Here is a 26,386-nt window from a genome sequence, read left to right as displayed (position 1 = left end):
ATACATGTGTCTGGAGTTGTGCTCCCGAGCTAATTGGAGGCAGATTCTCGTGCCGTGCCGCAGGACTCTGCAGCTGAGAAATCCCTCGGGATGGTCATGTGGAGTTCAGCACTCTGTGCAAGGGCAATTGCCAAACTCGGGGGCAGGAGGCATGGTGAGAAATCCCAGAAACCAGGCTGGGAAACAATGCTGTCATCTGTCACGGACAACCTCGCTGGGGTGAGGAAGGCAGCAAGGGCAGGGACCTGGGTAAAGCTGGAAAGGGTGAGCCCTGCTCTTGGGGATGGATGGGATTGAGGAACAGTGGAAGAGCACTGGGGGACACGAAGGGTAGGTGAGAGCAAGAAAGGATGATGGCTCCTGAGCAAACAAGGCCAGCACCTGTTCGTGCAAGGAGTGCCCCAAACCACTTCAGCTGTGGCACTGTTCAACTATGTCAAATTGGGATGGCACAAGACTATGCTGGGGAAACCACGGTGATTGGAATGGGAGGGATTACTGTCTCTAGTGAGTCTGCCTCAAACCTGGAGAAACATTTAGATTACACTGAAATTATTGATGATCCACATAGCAGAAGCTGAATGGGAACAGGTATACCTGCAGCTGGCACACTATCAAACTCAATCATGGAGCACCCAAAACCTCTGTGCTCATGTTAAGCACCTAATTTTAAACTGATATTTAATGTAGAAAGCCAGATAGTTAGCTATGACTCCCTGGTATATCCAAAGATAGACAAACAAACAAACAAACAAATCAACTGAATTCTCAGTTTAGAACAAGACTGTTCTAAAAGAAAGTAATGAACTGATGGGTAAATTCACTGGGATCTGGCCCAGCCTCATATCCAAGCTGGAGGACAGAAAATTTCGAAACTCTGCAACAACCCTTCTCCTTCTTTCCTGCGTTAACCCCGACCCTGAGTGTATCTTTGAGTTCAGCCTTGTCCAACATATGGTTCCAGGCAGGATGTTGCCTGTAAAATGCTTATGCACTTATTCCATTAATTAGAGCATCCAGAATATAATCAGAGCTTTTGGGGGCAGGGACACAAAAAAACAATGTTACCTTTCTGATGGAGACAGGCCATCACCGCAGACAAGGCTGGGAACTCACTCGTGTCACTGAGGTACTGAGCTAACATCTTCACAAAAACCGTGTGACACAACCAGCCAAACTGTGGACACTGATTTACCCATCTGACAGCCCCGTTCAGCCCTGCTGGGTTGGACTCTGCCCAGCCCTATTGCAGGGACGCTGCAGAGCATCCCTGTGAAAAGCACCTGCAAAAGGAGGGGGAGGGAGGAACACTCAAGGCTGGGTAAAATAGGTTTAACAGAGCTGGAAGTGGAAGAGGGCTGAGCTGATTACCCTGTGTGAACTGACTATAGGAACAATACTCAAACAAAAGACAGTCTAATACAACTGTCACAACAAAGCCAGTTCTGAAAGGCATCTGACAAGGAAACATCTATTTTAAAAATCCTCAGGATATTAACTGCATTTTTGTGTGTTGTATTAAGACTAACGTCATGAAAGCAGCTCAATTTAGCTCAAACAATAGGCCAATAAATACAATACTAGTGCTTTAAAATAATTAAATATCCATTTGTTCTTGTATTTATGTTGCTTCCAAATACTGGCAGAATTCCTTCAAATAAACAAACAGCTGTTTTTTGATTTTTTTTTTCTTTTTGTTGTGTGTTTGGTTTTTTTTTAATTTTTAAAGATTACATGTTGGCAGTAATTTAGACAAATCTGGACATTTCTTCCATTCATCTGAGGTAAAAAAAACAAAGACACATCTATCACATTGCATTTTCACTCTTAGAAAGCCAAAACTAGGGCTCTCCAGGGAACAAGAAGTTTAATTATAAACTATCACTGCACAATAAGACAGATTCTGGGACATATCTCTGGGAACACATTCAACACACTAAGCTAATATAATCTGAAATGACCATGGTTCTTTTTTTGGTGTAAAAGGAAAAAGTTAGCTAAATAGTGATCAGTTACAGAGGGGCAAATTTTATTGCAAAATAATGTTCATAATACAGTTGGTGATTCTTCAGAAGCACTCACAAGATCAGAAAAACATAAGCAGTGTCACTGATTAGCAGTTCATTTGTTGTTTAAATGGTGCCTGAATTTGTGTTGTGCAATACTGAGGAAATCTGAAGTATCAAATAAGAGTCACAATGCAAAACAGCATTGCCTTCTCTGTACTGTAGTTCCATTTTCTATAGAGCTTTTTATCACTGTTGTATCAATTGTGACAGCAGAAGTATCTTAATGAAAAACGGAACTACCCCCATGGTTGTCTTCTTCTCTTTTCACCCTCCTCATCAAGAAAAAGTAGGGAATTTATTCCAGAGTCTCCAGTTCAAAATATTTCTTAATTGTGCGTAATGATATTTAGTTTGTTTGTTTCCACAGATAATTTCTGGAATAGGAATTCTATTTGTTAATAAATGAAATTTAAATTAAAAAAAAAAAAAAAAAGTGAAAGCATTTGTAACCATCCTACAACTCAGTGAGGCTCTTTAAAAAGACTGCATTTTAGATTTCTGTCATGTAACAGAGAAGAAAATGAGTTATGTCAACAACACTGTCACCAAGGTCAAGGCCCATAGGAATCCCTATGAATTCCTCCTAAAATCCCATGTAGATCTGTGAACTATGATCTTACCCACCACATCGGTGAAGTGTGGAGCTTATTTTAAACAACTGCATCCTGACAGCCTCATTCTGTTTTCACAAAGATGAACTGGTCTCCAGAAAGACACAGAGCTGTCTCATCACACACAAGGTGTCCATCAGGTAAATTGATTCTCCCGGGCAAATGAGTTGCAGAAGTAAACATGAAAGCTTTGTACTGAATCTAATTTAGATAAATAAATTCTGAAGACCCACGCATGACATTAAAAGTGAAGACTAATTTATCTTTTCTGAGATGATACATGTCTACCTAGATCAAATATATAAATTCATATGAATACTATTACCTATGGTAATACTATTGCCCATGTTCAATACCTCTGAAGGTTTTCAAGTCTCTTGAGATCATGTAATTTCTAAACATTATGACATGAAAATACAATTATTTTGCCTCAATAATGGTGGCCAATTCTTTAGAAAAACTTACAGTTGCAAATAGTGATTATCTAATTACTCATTCTTGTTTTCCTTCTTTCTTTTCCCAGAAATTAACTTCCTCGTGAATATCTTCACATTTTCAGTGAAAGTAGAAAGAGATTTATAATAGAGATTTATAACAGGTCTCCTCTATGGAGCTCTATCACCTCAATGCAGAGAGGATTCACTATGGTATGTGTCCACTGACTTCACTGAAGCTGCAGTAATTAGGTAGAAAAGGATCATGACCATCGTGACCCTATAATACTGGTGATACTTGTGTCCACTAGTACACAAATATTCAATTTTTTGTCTTAATTCCAGTTGCAAATTATTTTCACAGAACAATTAGCGAGCACATTCATTCAGATACTTTGAAAGTGGAGTTAATATTTAATTAATTTAGTATAAAAATATTTGATACTTTCTCTAGCATTCAGAATCACCTCCATTCAATTTAGGTACCTGGCAATAGAAGGTCTCAGCCTGGTCACTCAAAGCTACGTAACCAACACAGAAACAGTAAAACTACTGTTTCACTACAGAAAGTGAAACTACCAACCTGAGCTGCTTAGTGCCTTCCCATGACTCTGTTTAAGTTTCAGATTCTATACAGAACATAAAAATGTAGGTCTGGGATGGCAATTGTTTATATCTTTGACGATCCTCAGACCAAGTAAATGCTTTCAAAGCCAACAAAAACATTACTGGAACGATTTCTTTTGTTTCTCTGGTTCCAAATCTATATGCAGTTACTCCCTACATAATGCCCTTCCCTGAGTATCATTTGATGAACCATCATAAACCTCTCTGACATGTCTGAGCATGGTCCTCTGCTGTAGGAGGTAAAGGAATGAATCCCTCTGTAATTGTGTAACAGGCTCTTATCCTCCTACTCCTAAGAAAGGTGTTTAGTGATGTTATGTGTACATGTCCATACTGTGGTGGTATTCTCACTTGAGAGGAAATTAAAGAAAATGTCAGGGATTTCATCATAAATGAACTGAGAAAATTACATGGACAAGAACTGAAGAGCTACAAAAATTACAGTTGGAATGCATGTGATGGCAAACAAGGTGATCCTGTCTCTCACAGTACACCTGTGAAGCAGAGGGAAAATAAAGGCAATGCTTAACTCAGCTCATTTAAAAACAATAAGACACGTTTCTCCTTCCTTGGTGTCCTTCTCATTCAGCATCCACCCTCTGCAGGAATGACCCAGGGGTCCTGAGGAACACAGTCTTTCTGACTACATGGTTAAAAAATGCAGCCTAGTGCATATACACCAGAGAGTGGGAAAGAATGGAAGCACAGACAGCTATCCTTTGGGATGCTGATAATGAAAGAACTTGTAAGTTATTTCTTCTTGTTTCCAGTGGAGGGGAGTATGGCTGCAAATCACTGAAAACTGACATATCTGCATGTCTTCTAGTGATTTATTATTATCAATAAAAATAAAAACAATTGTACTCAATTGTCTATGCAGGTATACCCTCTGTATTTAAGTAGTTAAATGAGGCTCCTGTATACTGTTAAGGATTCTATCCCTGCCTCCTCTTGTCTTTCAAAGCACTGAAGTGTTCTGAGCAGTGGTTGTCAAAGAACCAGACTAGACTACAGAATTGCCATGTCAGGTAGCAGAAGTCTTCTGAAAACATAGCAGAACATTTCTGTCCTGGAGATACAGGAAATGGATGGGTAACTTGCCCCAGTCCCAGATTAGAAACTGAAGGTAAAGAAAAGTCTAATTTTTTTCTTTCTCCCAAGCTTTTTTTTTACAAATTTCACAATTATGTTCTTTTTGCATATATAAATTTGCAAATGTAACTGAAATAAAACTGATCCAAGGAACTGAAAACATATCATTGTGTCTTAAGAGCCCATATTAGTCAAACGATCCCTGACTAGCTTCTGGTACTACTTCTGTCATTGAGGTTTGAGTAAAGAGCAGAGCAACTTTCTCCTGGAGGGTCCCAGGATGTTTCACTTAATCTTCCACCTCCCACCCTGGGTTTCACTCACATATTTCAGTTTGTCTCCTTGTGTGGCCATACTGGAAGCACTCACAAGCTAAACCCACAGGAAAGAAACAGAGAAGAACAGGAACGGTACGAGAGCCTGCCTGGACAGATTGAATAATGCTCCCAATTTGTTAAGATGACTGAACTTCCCCACTGTTATTGTTTTATCATTCTTTTGAAATCATAACTTAATACTTTTATTCTCTGTGAACTAGTACACTAAACACAGTTACTTAATGGTGAAGTATTAGAAAAACATCAATGTAAACATATAATAATAATGTAAATGTACTGACATATGCTTATGATTATTGTTATAAATGCCTTTTGGGAAAGCCATATCAAATTTTTTAAATTTATTTTTAACCATGGCCCAAAATTCAGGGTTCTGTTAAATACATTCAGCCTGAATCTTTATAAGTCTCCATTTGAAGAAAGTATAGGTTTTCAAAACAGGCTGAGTCTGGCCATAACACAACAGGATCAGAGACATGCTTCTCCCTCCACAAGGGAAAGCACTTCTAACACCAGGGTGCCAGTCTGTCAGCACTTATCACTCAGTGGGTTACATTATCTTTCCAGTAGATTCCCCTTCCAAACTTGTACTTCATCACACTCCTGACCTTGCTGCATGCAGTCCCCTCAGCAGAGTTCAAGTCTGCATCACATAAGACATGAAGAGTTTATTTACCGCTTTATTTACCTTCTCATTATCATCTTGGAGATTTGTTTGTTGTAAACCAAAATTATTTACTCTGCAGTTTTGGGGGTGCTCGTGGAGGAGGAAGAGATGAAGAAAACCAAGAAAATATTATGCTGCAAAGAAAATGAGCAATGATCTGCCCCTTCATGAGTAAATGATTGCTTTCTGCGCCTGTTTGGTGAGCAACTTTCCATCCAAAAATGGGATGGAAACTGAGGTGGCCAGGCCATTTTGCTCTCCAGCTAATAAAGTGTTTCAGATCAAGAAAAACAGGCAAGGCTGCATCACTCTGGCCTGCCTCGTATGGACTCATTTTTTTTTCCTTTGAAACATTCCATTTGCTGTTCAAGCCAAGACAAGAAAAGAAACATTTTTAACCTTAAGGGTCTGACATAAGCCTACAAAATTAAATAGCCAGGACTGAAGTGAGGCAGGTTTTAGTCTTTAAGAGTCTACCTTTTGCTCCTTCCTTAACAGTGCAGTTCCAGTCAGGGAAACCTTTGCAAGCTGAAAGCAAACAGGCAAGAGCAGATTCAATTGCTTTTATTTGAACTGAAATCTATGCAGGTCAGGACCACATGGTACTAAATACTCCACAAATATAGAGCAAGAGTCAATATGTTCCCTGACGAGCTCACATCTAGGAAGACAAAACAAACAAAATATGGTGAAGGGAAAGCCAGTGTAATTATAAGAATATGGGTCAGTCACCCTTAGAGTAGCTCACACTTGAGCTTCCAGACCCCAGGTCTAAGTCTGTATCAATAAATAAAATGTGCCAGACAGTATTTGCAGACCCTGAGACAAAGCAGCCTGGCACAGCTTCTGTCCATACAGCTGAACACTCATTCCCTTCAAAACTAAGTGGTCTCATCCATACTGTGTCCTGGGAGCCCTCTGCATTCCCCCAGTTTGTGACAAGGCAGTTTGGAAATTTGATAGTTGACAAGAGCAAAAACCAGGCCAATGAACACACTAACAAACATCACAGGCTAGTGCAGGCCAAAAGAGTCTTTTGACCTTGTTTAACTTGCAAATACAGATGTGACCCATCTGTCTCCCCTGCAATCTGCTTGAGAGTCCCTGCACCCACCAGGGAAATGTGCCACTAAAGCCATCAGTCAGTGACACAGCCAGCAAAGCATCCCATCAAGTTTTGGCCCTCAAAAAATATTGCCTTTCATTGTGTAATTCCTGTGGAAAATACAAGACGTGTCAAAACCATGCAAAATATTCCAACAGTGTGAACATACATGTCACAATCAGGCTAAAATGGCCATCAGGTAGAAATTTAAAAGGGAAGGGAAATTTAGGCCTTATTAACCTATGGACAGATAAATTACAGGTAAACTCTTTTGTATTTTTACCTCTGTTTAAAAGAAAAAAAAAAAAACAACTAAAACATCAGCTTCTTTTTATGATCACTGAAACTCTTTTCAGAAAAGCTTTAACACACTTGGAAAGGAACAGCAAACAGCTGATATCCACTACAGTGCACAAGTCTCCTCCTACAAGGTGCTGCTGTTTTTAGAGCAGAAGTTCACCAGCTTATTCACGGATGTTCTTAGTTCACCCTCCATGAGATACTGACCTTGAAAGAGAGGTGATAAAAGCCATGCAGGCAGCACTGTGACAGCGGGACACTACTGATCTCCAGTACTTGTCACAGCCCTCGTGCCACATGTCACCACCTTTTCCCTTGGACCTGTCCTTGGAGTCCATCTGAGCTGCAGTCAGCACTGGCTGATTTATTATAAACACCTGACGTTCAGTGCTGCTGTGCTTGCTGGAAATGGATCTGCAGGGCTGAGGACAGAAGGCTCATGATGAAGTGAGAGTGGAAATGGGAAAGTAAGATGGTAGGGTTACAGACAAAGAAGGATATGTGATGAATCTTTTGTTCTCTTCCACCACATGCTCAGAAGAAGGGATTAATAATTGATCACAGGTAAGAAACTAGCAAAATTATTGCTACCATCTTCTTGTCACATTCAGAAGATGGGATGCCTATTTTTATTTTTTTTTAATTCATGTGAAAGAAAAACTAAAACAAATAATCAGCATGGATACTGGAAGAAGGAGTTTCAGGAAATATTTCATGGCAAAGAACAGTCTTTCTGCCATGCAGCTGTTGATTTTGTTTTAACAATGCATGAAAGTGGAGCTTCTGCAGCTTCTTTTCTTTCTTCCATTCCAGAAACCTTGTGGACGTTTCTCCTTTAATTCTAAGCCCACTCATGAGCTGGGAATTCTTTTCCCAACATGTGAGAGTGAATGATATGAATGGAGGTTGCAGTACTACTTAACTCTTCTCCTGATGCTTGCTATTTGCCCAGCTCTTCCTGAAAGCAACAAAAGAAACTTTTTTTCTTTCATGGGTTTATCTGGATCTGTGAAAACCAGACTCAATCTCCCTACATGCATTTATAAATTCTTCTGCAGAATGGAAGGTCTTTGTCTAGTATGAAAAAACCCTGAAATCAGGAGCTACCAGTTTGTCTGATACAGAAAGAATTAGGAGTCTCACTTGCACTTGCACCTCCAGGGATCCTGGACATCCAAAGAGATAACAAAAATACATGATGCAACAGAGAGGTCTCACTCTTCCAGCCTGGGTAGAAGGACAACAGGAAAATGGCCACCATGGCTCCAGCCAAATCATAAAAGATTGATGCAGGTGCTAGGGAAAGCAGATAAATAAGAAGCTGTGTCTTTGTTTTCCTGTATGTGTATGTTGTGCCTGTAGATGCAATTTTGGATTTCATAGGACAAATACAAGTCTTTGAAGTTATGGGAAAAGCCTTGGTCTCTTCGATCACTTTCTCTTTGATTTAGTTATTAATGTCATTTGTGTGTCAATTGATGTGACATAAAAGCACCCAGTAAGCTGTTATACTCCCTTCAACAAACAGCCACCCAGATGCTCAACAGCTGTGGTAATAATGATCCTTAATCAAGTCTTATAATTTAGTTTTACCATACTAAAAACCGTATCTTCCTGCAGCACTACCAGTGAACAAGGGGGAGATTGGCTCTATCAGCCATCAGCATGGAAGATCATCCCAGTCCACCAGCACAGAAGCCTGAGATTGAAGATGCTACCTCTGCTCCATTTCAACAGCATGTTTTCCTAAAAATTAAGAGAAGAGGGAGGGAAAAAAAAAGGAACCTAGCCCAGACATTATTTGATTGAACCTTCTGGCACTGGAACAGGCTCCCGTGTTGACAATTAGAGAGATTCACCCCAGCTCACTGCCTCAAAGCATTCTAAATGAACTAAATATTTTGGTCCAGAGTTTGCTGCCAGAGATGATGTTTTCCAAGCAATGCACTATCACTTATACCCCACTGTTTGCAAGAGCAGTTAAAATTAAAGAAATACTTCTATTCCTTCATCTTAAAATTAGTTATCTCAAAACTAAGGTTTCCATTTAACAGTCATTAAACAGACAATTCATAAACTGTTTTCTCCCAGACACTTAAGACTTGGACAGGAAGCTGGGGAGTTTCCCTCTCTGCTGATTAGACAGAGAGATTATATGGCCATCTTAGTTGGGATATTTAGAGCATGCCTTTGAAAACCCTTGGTCAGGGTTACCAAACAGACATAGAGCTCCAGGTCAAATAGAAAAGGACTTGTGCAAAAGGAACTTTAAAATTAAAGTGCATCAGTGTCTGAAAATGGTTTCAATTTCTCTTGAAAAGCTACTGAGAATTGGTGCTACAGGTTCAGTGCTTTGCTCTCACAAGGAATGTATCCTCAGTGGCCATGGACTTGTCCATTTCCACCTTCCAAAACCCCCCTCTGCAAAATCCCATCAAACTTATTGCAAGGAATGATTATCTACAACTATGGCAAAGCAAATCACTGCACTTTCATGACTCCAAGTTGAACAAGAATAGCAATACCTCATTCCTGAGGTACATCTTTGTTCTCTAACATGCTTGTTAACTTTTTCAGGAGTTTCGACCCCTGCTCTTTGCACACAGTGAATAGTCTAGTGAGGCTCTGACTGCAGATGAACTTTACTAATACAGGTGATCATACTGATAATACCCATTTCTGTTGTGTATTGCACTTGTATATCTAAAAAGCTGTCTGTATCAGTTAGTTAAATTGTTTTGCTTAATGTAATCCAACTCAGTGCAACATGAACAATCAGTGCTGTGTCAAGAGAGAAGAAACTGCTGTGAACACTTGGGCTATTGAAGCTATTGCTACAGCTGACATTCGGTCTGACTGCTTCACTTCCAAATTTTCGGTTGGTATTTTGCTATTACTCTTGGAAAGACTCCAAAATAAACCTGATAAAGTCCTGAACATCACAACAGATGCGTTCTTCCACATACTTGTAAATCATTTTTGGCACACTTCCCCACTTTAGTAATTGCAGATTTCCCCCAATCTCCCTGCACATTGCCCATAGATACAAGCTTTGTATGATCTATCATTTAATTCAGAAAACTACAGCAAGTCATTGCATGAACCCTACATTAGACAGTAGAACAATTCAATATTAAAGCACTCTTTAGGTCTCTGTATGGTTTTCTTGATGGATGTTACACTGCTGATCTATTTTTATGTATTATTTATACTGGGATAGTGCCTAGAGGCCCCAGTCAGGGGCAGGACCCCTTAATGCTACATATACTATGAAGGAGGATGCAAGAGCATCTCCTCCTTGCAACTTATAGTCTAAATACATAATGAATGATACCAGATGGATAAAACATTCAGAGGGAGAAAAAAGTGAGACAGTTGTTAATACAGTAACAGGCAGAGCACAACAGCTACTTGGCTATACATAGGCAATGTGATGTTACTGTCCCTGTTGTCTGTTTTCTCTCTGTCCTCAATATTGTGTTCTACAACCTGCAGCAACCTATGGACAAGCACCACTGAAGCTCTGGGAACTTGGAAACATCTTTCATTGCCAACATCAGGCACCTAGGTGAGATTCAGAGGATGTAAACCAGAGGAAAGAAGTAGGTACTTACAGAGGAGGACTCAGAGCACCTGAATTAGGGCACGAAGTAGGTAATGTGAATTCAGATGTTTGAAGTGACTCATGGGAAGGATTAGAACTTTGGGGTGTTAAGGGAACACAGAAAGGAGCTGATCTCAGTGTAATTCACATAATCTCTTTCTTTTTCCCCTACACACTGACAGTGTAGAAAATATATATATATATATATTAGTTTCTGCAGCAGGAACAGCCAAGAGTCCTCATGGTGTCCAGGAATGCAGTGCTTGGTTCAAGCCCAAGCTCTCTGGGGAACCAGTAATGGGTGTATCTCCCATCTAACTAAGTCTCACTTAGGTTGAAGATGGGCTTTTCAGCTCATAGCCTTGTGAGCCTAAATACATGTCTTAAATTAAGGAGTACTTACTTCACACCCTGATCTGAGTCAGTATTGCTTTACACCCAGATAAAATCCCCACCGTGTTTAGGTCCTGTGTGCAAACCCTAAATCCCTCTCTAAGTTCTTAGGACTCTTCAGCTCTGATTTCCAAAGTAATAGGTGTTGGGTCTGCAGGGTCAAGTAAAAACAATAAACATAAACTATTGCAAATACACCTGAATTTGGCATATTTTAGACATTTCCAAGCATAAATCTAGTCCAGTGTCATACTGGAGATCTGCAGGCTCTCTGACACCAGATTCCTTGTCCCTGAAGTGACTGAATGCTCACTCATCCATGCCTCTTCATCAATGGATGAGTAAGAAGACAAGGGCTGAATAACAAATGTTTTCTTCCTTTCCCTGAAGAGCCAGTGAAGCAGGAAAGAGGCAAGCAGTTGTGAGGGAAATCAGATTCCAGCTGCGTGAGGACGAGCTCTGGAGAAGCTAGAGCTGGGAGTTACCAAAACAGGAGGGACAAAGCCTGAAAGCAGGCTTCTTGTTTCAAGAGTGCAATCCAAAAAAAGAGTAAACTACCCACAAAGAGACATCACTGTCCCTCAGGGTAATGAATGTAATAGTACAAGGGAGGACTCTGACACTGAGTCATGCCTACAGCAGGATAAACTAATCAAGCTCCTCTTTCTTTGAAATGAGAACTTGTGACACTGCATGGGTTAGCAGGGACCTCAGACCATCTTGGTCTTCCTCATGAATTTGTATTGCTTAATTTTTCTCAGATCCCCAGCATCCTACAGCTTTACACAAAGACTTCCAGTAGCTCCCATAGAAGCTCTCAGAATTTTTGTAGCTCTTCTTTAAATAACTTTAATTTTTCCCCATTACTTTTATTTAAATTCACAATGCCCATAACTGTATTTCCTCTGAGGATCAGTCCTTTTTAAGGAGGTAGTTACCACCTAGAGCTAACACAGTATTTCCAACAACCAGGATGCTGCTGCATGAAAGCAAGAGATATATGGAGTAGATTGCCAAAAGAGCTCAGTTCCCATTTTGTTATTAAGGTCTAGATTTTCAAGAGTACCATTAGGTAACTCAGAACATGTAGGCTGCACTGGATACAGCATTTAATTTATTAGTAATAGGTAGCACTGTTGGGATGTTTGGGAGTTTGCATAAGGACTACTTCATGGAAAGAGAAGTGGGAGCTCTATCTTGTAGTCAGTTGTTAATAAAAGACTTCCTCAATGTTTTACAACAAAGAACGGGGGAAAAAATCCCACAAATTCTTGAGGTGGTTTGTGTAATTCTTTTAAAAGAACATTTTAGCAAACACATTCATTAAAGACATTTTTTCTCCTTAAAATCAAGCTGAGTTGATTTTATTTGATCCTTTCATTCTTAAGATAACATTCATCTTGCCTAATTTCAACCATCTAAAATTCAGGCATTGTCTTGGCTCCCTCCAGAGAGGGTGGAAACAGGCACTGCTGGGCTGAATTGATCCACTGGCTCAGATACTGCAGTTGCCCTTGGGAGCACCTCATCCCTGTACTGAAAACAGAGGAAGATTAGGTGACAACCTTACACTTCAGACAAGTGAAATAAATCCCATCTTAATTAGTTTTTCTATTCTCTATACTTTCATGGCTCCTGTTGTTACAGCATCTGAACATCCATACTTTTCTAACCTGTCATTCTCAAACTCTTTCTATGACAGAGGTTAATTTTTGCTCATTTACAGACATACACAGCCGAGGCAGGTAGAGGCCACGATCTAGACCTGTAAAGGTATTTAGAAAGTTAATTGTCTAAATTAGGTGGTTTTCAGTCAGCTGACTAACACTCAGTGATGTAGACAAAGAAGTGGCAGTTGGGTGCCCTTAGGAATTTGCTAGGATCTAAGCAGAAATGACTTGCCTAAGGACATATGTCATGGAATTAACCCTAGGTCTCCTGAGCTGCTGTCCTAACCTTTGGAATGTCCTTAACATTAAGCAAATCCTCTGCTGTTTTTTGAATAAAACTTTTGAAGTATTTACAGTCATGTCTTCTTTGTCAAAGTCAAACAAGCTATGCACGCTCAAAGCCTTTCACTTTTCCTTATAAATCAAACCTGACTCAAAGCCTTCCTTCTCATTTTTACTGGTTTTCTCTAAGCTCTCCTTAGATCTTAACTTAGCAGTAATAGAACAATGAGGTCAAAATTCCAGGTTGGATTTTTTAGGTGTTACTGTGATACAAGTAAACACAGGAACTGCAGCACAGAGTTGGATCTCTCACTAAAATTGGTGAAAATACTATATTCACTTTAATAGTCACTGAGATATACTCTGGTATGCAGCACCTGAGCACTGAATCACAGTACAGTGCATTGATATTGTGTCTCCGTGCACTTACAAAAATAATTGACAATGAAATACTTAGGGCTTGTCACCAGGAGAGTCCAGACACAGTAGGATGTCAATTAGCAGCACACTGGCTGCTCTGCAATCACATCACACAGAGGTGTGTATTAGAAGACTTTTAATTAGGAAGCAACTTGCTTCACTTCAACAGCAGCCTTAGGGCACACGCCCTGCAACAGGTCATGCAGAGACTTAGTGTGAGAAGATACCACTGCACACTGTTATTGTAGTTGAACAGCACACTGACTTCCTCGTGTAGACAAACCTTATCAGCCCAGAGCAGGCTTCAGTATTGGGTGATATGTGTTTCTTAGAATAATCTTTGGGAGAACTGCTGAATGCTAAGCATGTCCTCTGGAACTTGCACCTGGGTCACAATAAGGGTCAGTTTCTAAAATAGGCTCTGTTCCTTTCATCTGGGAAGATTTTTGGTTTTGTTTTTTTGAAATTACCTCAATAAGGTGAAACAGGAAAAAGAGTTTCTGTAGGGAGAGAGAGGTGTCAGTCCCACACTATTCAAACAAATGGCAAGATAAAACAGTATTTATGATACTACTCAAGTGCAGTTCTCCCCTTCTAGGACAGCAGCCTTGATCCCTAACTAATCAAAACAATCCTCTATCAACCTTGAATTATCACCAAAGCCTATCCATGTTTTGTTTTCAGAAACCATAAGCCTGTGGGAAACATACAGGTAAAGTATCATGAATGTTTAAAGAATTGTAAAAGGTTTTCCAGACTTCGGATTATTAGAGGGACATTTGATTATACCCAGTATTAAATAGACCACTGAAACCTTACATAGTTACTCTTATTTGGAATCCAGTAGCTTGTTTATGGACTAGCTCTTATCATCCAAATAGGATTCAGTTTCTGGGGATATCCAGAAAATTAGATTCTGCAACATCCTTTACATAGAATTGCCTTGTCCAGCTTCTGAAACTGAAAAAGTTAAAACCCCTACACCAAAATGACAACATTCTGCCCAATCACCCCAGCTTCAGAACAAGAAAACATGCTTGTTCTGTGTCAGGATTTCCAACCTGTGTCTTGTGAACCACAAGAGGAACAAATTTCTTCTGAGTTTTACGCACACAGAGAATCCCACGAACCACCATATCTCTGCAGGCAAATGAAGAACAAGTGATTAGGCAGCAAACACTGCCAAAAACTCAAATGCCCATTTTGGGACTTTCTCCCAGCCTAACAGAATAGCGGGAGGTGGAAATGACAGCTGTGCAAGAAAAGACACCCTTGGGACTGAGATCACATCTTCAACTCGAGCATGTCCAAAACGAGCTCTGAACAATTGCTGCAGCCTCCACAGCATAGTTGGGTTTTCTTTCTGAGCAGTGGCACACACAGGCTAAGCCTGGGAAGATTTCCACAATATAATATATTTGTAGCTCAGACCAGATCCCATCAGTGGTATCTAATAAAAACTGGTTGGAAAAAAGCTACTGATCTTCTAGGAGAAAACACTGGATACACTGGCTGAGGATCCTAAATCGACCTGAACATATCACTCACAGTCTTTTGGTGGCTCTTCAGAACAAACTATTTCCTCATTGTCAATCATTAATTTCTTCATCCTCTATCAGCACCTTTTCAGCTTTTCTAACTGCTTTTGCTTGCACCTCTTCTCCCATGTGGCTCAAAGAAGAATGAAGAGAATCAGCACAATTTAAACAGGGTCATGATTTCCAAGCATCAGAATGCTGCTTTGCTGAGAAAAGAATGAAAACAAATAGTACAGTGCCTACTGCAAGGCCTTGTGAGATTCCCTCAGGGCCATCACAACAGGCCACTGTAATCTCTGCTGATGCTTGCACCAAAGATAACAACACTGCTTGTATTCAAAGCCACTGTGTCCCAGTTACTCTGGCCTTACACACTACTTCACTTATAAAGATGAGTGCAGCACTTTATACATAGTTTAACAGTTTATCTTGGAGGTGTCAGGTCCCACTTTCCATTGTGTCATGTTGAATTCCTGGATGGAAAACAAAACACAATGAATCTGAACACATTCCAAAATGCTCTTCTCACATCACTTCAGTGGTATTTACCCTGTTTACAGGGAAAGGAAGGAAGGAAGGAAAGAACAGAAAGGATGGAAAGTACTTTTTTTTTTTTTTAATACCAGTTATTAGAGCAGATTTTATTAGTCTCAAAACAGATTGGAAAGCTAACATAAAAATAGAAATAAAACCTGTCTTTACTAAGAAAATTACTATCCATATTTCACCACTGACCAACTGCAGAACAGCTGTGCCTGTCGTATCAATGTTATCACAAAGGCATTTCTACCACTGTCATGAAAACCTGACACAAGACCTGAAAGCTGTCTGAATTCTCTCTCTTTAACAGCTCAACACCCCACATGTAAGATTGCTAGTGAGTGGAGTATCCCTGGGGAGTGAGAGTTTTTCATCATGCCAGGACCATTCCTGGGGATTGACAGGATACAGGATAATTGTGCTTGGAGCTTTTACAAAAACACAAGAGAGAGTTAAACTGTAGGAAGGAGATGAAATTTCAGAGGGGAAAAGAGTTTGGAAGCAGGAGCAGCTCGTCCTGTGCCTTTAAACCACCTGGAGAACTGCTGCAGCAAAGAGGTGAGGATGGGCAATTCCAATCTAGGAGAGAACAAGCCCTTGTGCCTGGGATGTGCTGGCAGTGGCACAGACCAGCACAACAGAAAAACCAAGGATAAACTACACAGAATCTCACCTTGGCTGCTAAACTAAGTAAGACAATTGCATTCTGATTTTGTTGTTGTTGTTTCGAAACCAGATGTTTGGGATTAAGAGACACAAACTCCATGCAATGTTTGCTGCACGTACCTCCTGCTTTTCTGTCAGGCTGTGCAAAGCTACAGAAATTGGTATTGGAGCTTTCAGCGGTGTATTGTGCCTAAGTATTCTTCACCCTCACACATCAATGTTACAACAGCAACAAATTGTGAAAAAAAAATCCCAATCCTTCCATCATTCCATCCCCTTAAGAGCAGAAGCACAATAACTCATCTATCACCAAGTAGGGAGGATTTGATTTTAAGTACCATTGAAGAGATAACTGTCTGTGTTATGAGTTTCATAATGGTGCTCACGATGCTGTTTAGGAAAGTAATGAGCTGTAGCAAAGTCACAGGAAGCAAAGGACACAGGAGCTTCAGGCTCCTGAGGACAGCACAGTAATTGATCTGTACTTAAAGTGTAAAACTCTAGGGAAGGAAAAAAAAACCCAAAACAAAAACAAAACCTAAAAACTAAATTACAAATACGTGATTTTTTTCAGTTACCTTGAGAATATCTGTCCACCATTTCCCCCTTCCCATTTATTTTATTTTGTGAGTTTAAGCAATCTTCAGCCTAAGCACTTTATAATGATTTTATCTAAAGGTGGAAAATCTGCTCATGCAAAAACTCCCTTAATTTCAGTGAAAGCTGAACAAGTTATAAGGATGTTATATTGGGGAAGACATTTATTTTCCACAGATCCATTTTTTACTTTTTTTCAAGCCAAGGCAGCTTTATGAGATGAAATATCTGCTTTTTGTAGATGTCCCTAGAGGACTATAAACAAGAAATTGTAACTCCAGAACAAACCTGTGCACTGCAGACAGTATTACCCAGGACACTAATCTCAAAAAGACAGAACAGAGCAGAAGAGCTAAATGCACTTTTCCTTCTAGAGAGAGCACCTAAAAGACCCTTAAGCCTGAAAAATTTTATTAACTCCCTCAGATGCATCAATTCTCTCACTTTTTCCTCAGTTAGGTGGGGCTGACATTCCAAAAATTACATCTAGTCAGCTTTTCCTTAAAGCCTTTAAAGCTTTGAGTTCAACTTGAAAAAATTAAATTGGGTCTTAAAATAAACACCTTGGATTTCATCAGGTCTGAGAAAACCTCAATTCTGACAAGATTACAGATTGTGTAAGACATCAGATCAACTGACCACAATGATTCAGGCAGTAGCTATGCAAAGCATCCTTGCCTATTAAAATTTTTATAGACAAAAGATCAGATTAATAACAGAGATTTATGATATCAACTGACTCTTCAGTCAGCCAGGTTCAACATTCAAGCCCAGGATAAAACCTCTCCTCTGTTGTTTCCAGGCTTCACATGTAGCCAAACTTGCTTAATACCATGTCCCCACGGCACCTGGGCCACTGGGTGTACATGCAGTGGAGCTGGGATTGTTCCAAACTGCTCAGTGCCTGTGGTGCTCAGAAACGGGCTTTGCTCTGCCCCCCTCCCTTGCAAAGCTGGGATGGGCTCCAAGCATGCCCAGTTCTCCCACAGACTGAAAGTAGAGGATCCAACCTCTCCCCACACCTTTTATCCAGCATCCCCAGGGCTAGCACACTCCTAAGGGAACAGGTAGGATTGGACTCCTAATGGTTAATTCAACGGCATCGTTCAGTATCAGATAGAAAATATCAACACTGATACAAAAACATTAATGGGAACAGATCCAGTAGGAGAAATCTTATCCCTGGAAGATGATGAAGCAACTATGCCAAGCCAAAGACTCTTTCTGTTGGGCCTTTGACAACAGAGCACTTGTAAGAAGGTGGAATCGAGGTAGCTGAGAAAGCCAGACTGCCCAGCACCAGTAACATCACTGCTCAGACCTGCTCTGGAAACAGCCCTTCCAGGTCACCTCAGTACCTGAACCACTGAAATGATGTGCTATAGATATTTTTTTACAATTTATTTTATCTAAAATATTGTCCCAAGGAAAAGACTGACCCTACCTGTAACTGCCTGCTGGGAGAGCTCAGGCTGAGGATCCCAACTGAATCTGCAGCACAGGGTTTAAGCTGCTGAGTGCTCCTCTTAACTTTCTACAGCATGGCTTACACAACCTTTCCTCATGACTTGTGGCTCTTGGGGATCCCACCTCAATCACCTCAGCAGTGCACAAGAAATGATAGCACTTGCTTAGTACTTCAGTCTCTAGCTGCTCTTTTCAACTCTTCTCCCCAAATGTTTTTGATGTGTATCACTAACTTAAATCTCTGCTTTCCCTTTTCAGCTTTCAGACCTGGTCTTTTGTTCTAAAGACATAGGACTGCCCTTAGCTATTACAAATCACTCGCTAATTTCAGTTACGCATCTCTAATTTACAACAACTTAAGACAATGCTTGTTATATCTTGATTTTCTTGGAACGTGATGTTGTGTGCTACCTTCATTCCCATAGACACTGTCCAATTCCTCAGTGAAGCATTTTCATCTGCAAGCTGTAGCAGAAGTTTGCCCCTCAGTCTCAGAGTACATTACATTAAGGGGATGAGTACAGGGGCTTGCACTAAAATAAAATCCACCCATCTGCAGATGGCTTTCCTTTCATTAAAATGATCATTATGAGACCCCCTCACCCAGGACTATTTTTGCAGGATCCCATTCAGGAATAATACTTTATTAACTTAAAACTCTGAAATGAAGACACACAGATTTAAAAAAATATTGACCTAAAAAAAAAAAGGCTTATTACAAAACAAATAGTATTACATCTCACCTTTAGGAAGGGGATAGAGGTAATAAAGATATCTGCTTGTATTTTCTCACCCTTTATGCTTGGATTTCTGTTCCTTTCGATTGATCCACTTCTCCAAGTTAACTACTTACAATAATTTGCTCTTACAAAGCAAACTGGATGACATCATCTGTCTCAAATATTGATGTACTGAGGTACATTAACAGATGTGAGATCTGAAATGTGTGTTCGGCTTCTTGGTTTGTGTTTCTGTATAGTGTTTCTAGCAGATTTTTTTTTCTTTCTTTTGAAGACAAGTTCTGTTCCAGCTGAAAAACAAAGGCTTAGTCTCCAACTCAAAGTATTACATGGCTCTATGCATCCAAGAATTCCAGGTTTGTTCATGTGTAGACTTTGTGTATCTAGAAAATCCTCTAACTTACTTATAATACACCTCCCCAGAATAAAGTGGATTTTTTGAGGCTGTATTGTTCAGAAATTAATCTGCTAAACTAAGGAGGTCACAGGAACCAAAAGTCAGGTTAATTCAATGTAATTAATTTATTGCATCATTAGGCCAAATATGCTATTTATCTTGCACAACAGGGGATCTCATAATGCCATTACAAATTCAACTTTGCCCTGATGCTTATATCATTTAACAACAACAAAAAAAACAGGCTGAGACTTCTCTTTATTCAATGAAATAGAATTGCTTTTGTTGTTTGAGGAACCTGCATCTCTTCAGTCTTCTGTGTTTGCTGAGTCTTGCCCTACACCATAGCTGAGAATGGGGTTGGTTTGGTTTTTTTTAGTTGTATACATCACTACTGCTAAACACAAGGGGACCTGTGAAAGAAGTAAGCAATACTGAAAGAGGTTTACATTAGATTTTAAGAAGAAATTCTTTACTGTAAGGGTGGTGAGGCAGTGGAACACATTGCCCAGAGAAGCTGTGGATGTCACATCCCTGGAAGTGTTCAAGGCCAGGTTGGATGGGGCTTGGAGCAACCTGGCCTAGTGGAAGGTGTCCCTGCCAATGGCAGGGTGGGTAGCAACTTGATCTTCAAGGTCCCTTCCAACCCAAACCATTGTACGATGCTATGATGAGTCTATGATTTTTGACAGGGTTCTCTCAACACCACTGAAATATAGCTAATAAATTAATAAAAACTTCTCTCAATAAGATCCACTCCTTATAACTAATGACTATACACACGTAAGTGATACATTTGTTCCTGTGTCCCCTCTGATTTCTCTTAAACAATAATGGATCTCCAGAGATGCAACACACAATCACTCTGTTAGTAGGGCATAGTATAGTAGCAGCTTCAAAGATTTATTTATGTCCTTAATAAAGGTTTTCAAGCACCTGTTTAAAAAAAGAAGTAAAACATTAAGTTGAGTAAAGGATTAGTAATTTATATGCGTGTGGAACATTTCTTTCAGAAGTCAGAGAATGGATATAGGAATGTTACATCCTGCAAAGCTACAGATTATGATAGTGCAGAGAACTTTACAGTCAGGGCTGGTTCTTACTGTAAATCTTGGAGAAAAGGAACTGCATTTGCAAGTCTACCATTATTTATCATTGCCCTTTATTTTATTTCTCTCTCTCAAAGTGGAGCTCTTTAGATACTGAAGGACATTATGAGCACTTTTCCTTTATTAAGCTGTTCTAAAACCTTTTAGTAAAAGCCTTCATAAAACCTCACATATGTGCATTATAAAATTACAGGGAATAAGTTCCATATGAAAAATTCATCATATTTCTTCTTGCTATTTTTTAGCAGAGATTCTGACATTAAGCATGAGAGCAACAGACATTGTTTTAATTCTTCATTGTGGAAGGGAAAAACAAAAAAAAAAATCAACTTTTTGCTTTTGGTTAAGAAAGAATTTTTTACATACTCCTTCTTTGCAGCCTCTCCCTTGCAAAACCAAAAAAGGATTTTAGACAGGCAAAGAGTAACCACAATTATATGGAGTGTGTCATTGATAAATTCCAGGGGAATATAACAAGCTAGGTAGGCACATACCATTAGATCTAGCTGTTCAAAATCTTAAAATTCTAGCCAAGATTAAATTGGAATATGTGGCCACATCAGTCCCCAGGACTGCACCCAACTTTTAAAAGGCTCGATCTCACTCAAGATTTAGACTTCAGGAAAGTAACTCTTTCAAGAGAGCATTTTACACAGCAGTCTATCTTTAAACAAGTGCTTAAGTCCCTTGAAGTCACTAAGTACAGACAGACTGAGAACAGGCATAAGTCTTTCATTTCATGACAGCCTTAGTTTTGTATAATTTTAGTTAATCCAAGGCTTTCTGTTCCCAGTGAATTCAGTCCTGAGTTATGTTGACACAAGATGAGATCAGGCTCAGAGCTGCAATGTCTTCAGGAATTTTGGAAAAGGATATTCAAGAAGAATTGGTAACTTCTCTTTGGAGAAAACAAGAGAACAACAACAACCTGGCACATCATTGGAGTATGTTTAGATGTTACAGAGCTTTCAGCCTCTCTTCTGCTGCATGACATCTGATTCCGGCAAGTCCCCTGATTCACTGACCAACTAAATTGGAAACAGCTTAATTATGGTTATTTATTTTGCTTTTAAACTGACCACATTATAAGAAGAAGCTCACACAACTTGTCCTTCTGTTTATAAAAGCACAGGAAGAAAAATATGCAAAGATGTAAAAAAAGATACATGTTCCTGAAAGCTGAGTAATACATACAGTGTGAAATTCATGCAGTGCAGAAAGTCCTCACAAGTTACAGGTCTCCATGTACATATAAGCTCTAAAGCATGAATCTGTCTTTAGCTTTATATATCCTGAAATCTTTAGGATTTGTCCTGCAAATTAAGGTTGAAAATAAATGCCTCTAATGTCCTGTGCTCAGTCTGACCAGGGAAGTTATTAGGTAAACTGTCAGGTACCAGTAGAGCTCTGCACATTAATCATATTTCCCAGTTATGTTGTGGGGAAGTGCAATGACTTGGTTAAGGCCAATATAATGTCCTAGGTTTAAATACCACACCCATCACACTGATAGTCAAGCTGAGCCAATGATCCAACCCAGATGGGAATCCAGGTTCTTCTTGGCTTACTGTTATCTGTTCTGCCCATTAGGTTATGTGACTTCCATAAATTATTTTGCTGTTCCTGTTAAAAGAAAATAAATCCACATGATGCTAAATGCTACCTCCCAGCTGTACTGCAAACTGGAATTTTGGACCACAGCACTGCTCCCTGACTCATTCTGGATCTCCTCCATATGACGTTGGATCCATCTAAGCTGGAGAGAGTAGAATAGAAGGGCTGTGCTTTTTTCTTTGACTTTTTTTTTCCTATCACCCACTGTCAGATAACACGTGGATGTTGTCACAGCATGTCTCTAGAATGTGAAAAATAACAATACCAGAGAGGGGCCTTTCTGAACACACAGGGATAGAAAGGATAAGATAAAAGGACTAAAGATTTATAAGGGGATCACTTAAATAAAGACTCACTGGCATTGTTAAGTTTATAAAATATATAAAACCCAGACAGAATTGTTGGGGCGAGGGGAAACTGTGTTAAGAAGTGCAACAGAGGTGGAGAACTGTAAAAAAGTTAAAAATAGCACACCCATGGAGCAAAATTTCCTTCACACATAGCTTAAATACAGCCAGTACAATTCAAGCCTTGTGCACATGGCTTTACTATGAGCTTCTCTGTTGCTTGTTTGCAGTTGGAGAAAATCCAGAAAGCAAGGAAAACAAACACATCACACGTTTTCCCTGCGTCTTTTGATTTAACGACACTGAGCACACACCTTTGGCTTTTTCCAGGGGTTAAAAAGACAAAAGCCCAAATATAGCTCCGGCAATCCCGCAGGCTGCCTTGCCAGGAGAGCGCGGTGGGAAAGCCTGCTTAACCAGCCCCAAAGGATTCCCTCATGTAGGAAACCTCAAAGAGTACAGAGGTGGCTCAGTGGCCAATTCCAGTACCAGGGGTTTTAGCCAAAGAAATGCTGGCATGGGATGGGAATGCAGCTGATTCCCAGCTGATGAATCAACCCCTCTGGAGCCACAGGTGACCAGTGTGTCTACATTGCAGTGGCACATAGTGAAGAGACATGTGAGATTACAACTGCTGTATTTTTTACAGCAAAAAGACTGAGAGAAAAGGCAAAACAGGGATTCAAAAAGAATCCAGATATACACCATTATTTTGACCACTCTGAGCTAACAGCAGGCTCAAAGGGTAACTCTAGCCATTATGGCTTTCTGCAAATTAAACTGTAAAGGTCCTGACTCTGTGAGGGTCCAGGACATGCAGAGGACATTGAGTCCTCCACTTGTTCTATGATAGAACATGGAAAGAGAGGTTGAGTACATCCCTTCTGCTAGGATCAAAACAGGGACAGGTGTTGTTGAGAGTGTTTCATTCTTCGGCTTTGCTTTTTAATACCTTGCTGTTTACATGGCTGATCTGCTTAATTATGATTAATCTCTGAGTAATAAAGATGCAGTATCCTCAAATACTTTAAAGAGCTATTTCCCAATGAACAACATCTACTTCCACTTAACATTCTACCTTAATTAAAGCCTTTTTTTTTCCCCCCCTAGGGCCTTGTTTCATTTAATTCAATTGCAAAATCCCAGTAGAATGTCCAGGGTGCAGTAAAATTTGTGTAATGAATACAGTGGTATCTGCAGTGAAAACATCACCCCCCAGAAAACAAAAAAAAAAAAGCATTGGGATGCAGAGTAAGATCAGGGCAATTACAGCGTTTTGAAAGGTCAACTGATGACACAACCTGCAGCTGGAAAGAAGCAGGCAGAGGACAGTACTTGGGATTGGGGTCCAAAAGCATTATCAGTCTTATGGGAATCTGACAGCAGCTGCCCACTAAGCTAAAGCTGAGGGCAGGAATACAACTCGAAATTATATCTGTCTGATATTAAGTCACTTTACTCAGTACTACTGAAAGGCTCTTCTGTCTTCCTGGGATTATTGTCCCACAAGCACCAACCAGCTCTTTTAACTGAAGTCACTCTTGTATTTTGAGATGCAGCAGAGGATAATGGGGAGCTGCTGTTTCCATTTCAGGTTAAAGCGCTCCATGGGCAGAGCCCACATACTGCCTGTAGGAGTATGTGTTTACTGCCTGGTCTAGAGCACACCTCTCTGTGCTTCAGCACTGCACCTAATGCAAACCTGCTCTGTTGCCCATATCCTGCGAAACCCTGTTGGATCGATCCAGTGGTAAGAAGAGGGAAAGCAAATTTAGTTCCTGGATCACAGGCTAGTCTGGATGTCTAAGCCAAAATAAAGTTCAACTAAAAGTGAAGCCAAGCTGCTCAGCCTGATCAAGGCAAAAATGCTTCAATTTATGATGCATCTCAGAGCAGGACTTGTCTTAGAAATTTTAAGAAAAAGATGTGTGGCACCTGCAGGATTTGAGTACCTCTGTTTGACAGTAGTTTACAATTATGAATTAAAATACTCCAATTCCTTCTTAGAAAAATCTTTAGACAGTCAGCATTCACAGTTTTAATAAAGGCTTTGGCCCTTACATACTTTGCAGGAGATGATGTGCTTTTCTGGATCAAGCCCACAATACACTAAATAAACTAATTAAAAGGTAAAGATGAAAATCATATCAACTATACTAATGAGGATCTGAAAACCAGTATTAAAGTGGTGTACCATACAGCATTAAACAATTCCAAATGGTAAACAAAGGGTAAACAAGTCTCTTTACTCATTCCCTAGATTTGCAAGTAAGCAGTAAAAGAGAAAATCTGACATGTCAAAATTCTTGCACAGTTTCTCATCTGAATCTTTCTGGCCTCTCTCTGAGCCATAGACAGTTTTAGCTGCTGCTTTCTCAGCAATGTACTCTCTGCTCCTGGTCAGACTGTCCCACTGATCTCTACTGTTCTTGGACAAGTTGTCCAAATTGAAATCAAAGTGAAGCTTTTTTGAGGAAACATAGGTGGCTGCTTTGTGCTTCTCCAGCACACAGTCACCGATTACCTAAGGTGCTCAGGAATGTTTCCCTTCTACAAGTAACAACTTTCATTTTGTAATATTCCTTGCAAAACAAGGACCTTTCCCACTCCCTGAGCTAATGCACAAAGTGAAGTGGAGGTGGTCACTGTGAGCAGAGGAATAATCCCTTTTCAGTGCGCACCCGGGCCAGCCAGGTGCTCTGCAGCTCCCGGTGATGGACACGCTCAGCAGTCGCGCTCATGGCGATGCTGGAGGACTGCGTGGAAAGGCAGGAATTTTGTTGCCGCTCCAGCAAGCAACAGTTCTTGCTGACGAGCATGGGCTGCTCATGCCCTGCTGTCCTTCCGACCCCCTGCGGAGCCGGGGCAGGCACTTGGATGCCGGGAAGAACGGGACTCCGCTCCCTCCGCCAGCGCCGCTCCCACCTCCCCAGCCTTTAAGCCTCCGCTCCCCAAAACTGCCTCCTTCTCTCCCGTCACCCCGCAGACCCACCACTCCTGCGCTCCCAGGGGAGAGCCCCGCAGAGGGGTTCTCCCAAGCCAGCGCCCCTCACCGCCCTTTCCCTCCTCCCCGGTGACATCCAGGCAGGTGGCCCGGGGGCCGCCAGGTGCCGGCACCGCTGCGCTGCTCCCGGGGCAGCCCCGGCGGCGGCGGCCGGGGCAGAGGCGAGCGGAGGGTCCGGGACAGAGAAGGGACACAGAGAAGGTCCGGGACACGCAGAGAAGATCCGAGACAAGGCAGCGGGGTCCCCGCACACTTTCCCACACCGCCCTCCACCCCCTCCCCGCGTAGGGGACAGTGCCCCCGCCGGTACCTGCCGCGGGCCGGGGTCGATGCCCGGGTGTCGGGGGCGTTGCGAGCGCGGCGGCTCCTCCCCGGCGGCGGCAGCGGCGGAGGGTCTCGCTCCTTCTGCGCCGAGTGTCAGACTTTCCCTCGGCCGCCCTCCCTCCATCCCGCCACCCCTTTCCACACCCTCGCACGCACATGCACACACCCCTCCAGCAAATGGGCTGCTGCCTGCGAGGGCGTGTGTGTGTGTGTGTGTGTGTCAGCCAGCTCAGGCACACACCCACTGCTCCCGCCGCAGGTCCCGGCCTCGGCGCAAGGGACATCGGCTGCCTAGAAAGGGTCGGAGTGCGAACACAAACACAGAGCGTGGCAGCGATGTGCCCACTCTGCCGAGACCGGGCGCCCAGGGACCCTGAGCCCGCGTGTTTTGCCCTGGACCACAGACCCCTCCTGCACTGCCGCATCACACA

General features: G+C 41.1%; 1 protein-coding gene across 1 annotated transcript in view; it reads right to left on the bottom strand.

Moving 5' to 3' along the window:
• Positions 1–26,084, bottom strand: part of SEMA3D (semaphorin 3D) — a 138,245-nt gene extending 112,161 nt beyond the window's left edge. Inside the window, exon 1 of the mRNA XM_050324641.1 lies at positions 25,942–26,084. The gene's annotated coding sequence lies outside the window, so the exon portion shown is untranslated. The remainder of the gene's footprint in view (positions 1–25,941) is intronic.
• Positions 26,085–26,386: the final 302 nt, after the last annotated feature.

This window comes from Myiozetetes cayanensis, unplaced genomic scaffold (assembly GCF_022539395.1).
Source record: "Myiozetetes cayanensis isolate MyiCay16 unplaced genomic scaffold, myiCay2020 scf3, whole genome shotgun sequence".
Classification (NCBI taxonomy): Eukaryota; Metazoa; Chordata; class Aves; order Passeriformes; family Tyrannidae; genus Myiozetetes; species Myiozetetes cayanensis.
The sequence above is the reverse complement of the archived record's forward strand: the minus strand, read 5'-3'. Positions and strand labels throughout refer to the sequence as shown.